Genomic DNA, 2364 nt, shown 5'->3' on the forward strand with positions numbered 1-2364 from the left:
TGTTGGCACCACCAAAATAGCAATAGACGTTAGAATGAAGCCTTAATGACCTTTCGACCCTTAAGTATGGGCTGTTATACCTATTATTCCCAAATACATCCCAAATTTATGAAGTCATACGTTTTTACACCTGTGGTATTAGTTTTCCTACCTTTTTACCCTTTTCAACATTAAAAATACATATCGACAAATATCGGAGGGTAAAATCATCTTTTACTAAAATTGTTCCCTCCAAAATTGAGAAAATGTTCCCGCCAAACCCCACAGCCCCTGTGGTTATATAATTAGACACACACACACACAAATATATATATATATCGATATATATTTTATTGAAGAATTCTTGAGCATGAATCTTAATTGTTAGTGTGGAACCATATCAGTGCTACGAACATCATTAACGGATGCGAATGCAGGACGGTGTATCTATGGTTTCTTTTGATTCAGGGTAAGTAAATTTGTACATGACATGAAGTTATATTTTTTTAATGGTTATTTAACCTTTTCCCCATTTTTTTGCAGGATGATATGGGGAATTTTATGTAATTTCAATCTATGGTTCGACCCCCCTTTGTGCCCAAGGTCAAGAACCATATTTCCCAAACTTTAAGAAAAATAGAGAAGTTAGAGGATAATTTTATGAAATTAGAAGTTATTGCTGAAATGAAGGCGAAGAAGAGAAACCCTGTTTTGATGTATATAGTCATTATTGTAGTCATTTTGTTGTTTGTACTGATGAATAAATGAAGTGGAATCAAAGACTAAGAAATATGATCTACCTAAATTAAACCTTTGTAGTAGTAACGTAGCTTTTGATGTATGACTAGGTAGTCCAAATTTTCCAACACTGTAATCTAAATATATAATGAAATTGTCAATGAAGTGGAATAATACTAAGAAATATAATCTACCTAAACAAAACCTTTGTAGTAGTAATGTAGGTTTTGACGTATGACTATGTAGTCCAAATTTTCCAACATTGTAATCAAAATTTATAATGAAATTATCACAATTACAAAAGAAGGTGATTTAATTAATAAGTTCATAATCCATCATTACATCCCTATTATATAGTGGTAACTAAAAGATAAATAACATCAATTCCACATAAACATAAATTGTGATAAATTGATTTAGCATCAATTAAAACTGCATAAATGCATGACTAGATTAAAGTGAAAAAGTTGCATCTCATGTGTCCTTTTTCTTCTTTGTTGAAGGTCCTGCAGTTTTGTCTTTCTTTTCATTCTTGATTTTTTATAGTTCTTCTAAAAGTGCACCTGGTGTGATAACAGATCTTCCATGAGATATGGAAGACTTTAATTGGACAGTTTGGATTAATTCAAGATTCTGGGAAGTATTTTCTGTACAAAAACCCAGAATTAATGAGGGGTACCCCGTCTGCTCTCTAGTACATGTATGGTCTATCAATGCAATAAAGAAATGGTCAGTTAGTAGCTTATACACACATACAATTATAATAGAGAAAACCAAGAAAAAAATTAAAATATACCTAGTCCCACAATTTTTATTTTCATGGTTTTGTCAAAATTTAATGATGAAAATAATGTCCAAGGGCATGGTGGTTGACACACAACCCTAATCCTCGTTATGTTACTTTTAGATATCTTGATGACCCTCCCCTCACTAGTACTATGGTTCTGTATTTCCTCCCTCCACTGTTTGTAATCATTGAATATCATTCGAACTCTCTACTTTGGCTTTTCTTTCTCTTCAAACACTGGAAATGCTTTCTCCCTCTTCTGAGTTAGAAACTCTTCATAAAATTCTTTATCTGCCAAGCTTTCCAGATCATAACCATCGTAATCACCATCAACCTGCATGTCCACATCCTTCTCAACCTCTCTCTTTTAACTTAAACCTAGTCCTTACCTAAGTCTTCAAATCCATTCCACTTCCTCTTCAACATTCTTACTAAAAAGAAGGTCATCATCTGTCATGGAGTAGTCACTATTAGCAAAGTCATAGTATTCAATTTTATCAATCCAATCTCGTACATCATTTTTATCCTCTCCTTCACTCCTACTTTGAACATTTTAACCTTCAAATGGTACCAATTATTTTTCATTTGAATGGTCAATATACATCCAACTCTTGTTTAGGCAGTCTGTAATACAAAGAACCAAAGCTCTCATAACCCAATACATTAGTCCACCTTCTAATATTTTTCAAAGTAATTTCATCAAGGTCTTGGAAATGAAACACAATGGCTTTACCCCTACATATTCAATTCTGGGAATCCACTTTAACTTCCCTCCTTGAAACAAACACATACTTGAAACATCATCACCTTTAAAAGAAAATAAATGGATATAAACATATTCAACACATAAATATAAACAT

Source organism: Apium graveolens, unplaced genomic scaffold (genome assembly GCF_009905375.1).
Source record: "Apium graveolens cultivar Ventura unplaced genomic scaffold, ASM990537v1 ctg2417, whole genome shotgun sequence".
Lineage (NCBI taxonomy): Eukaryota > Viridiplantae > Streptophyta > Magnoliopsida > Apiales > Apiaceae > Apium > Apium graveolens.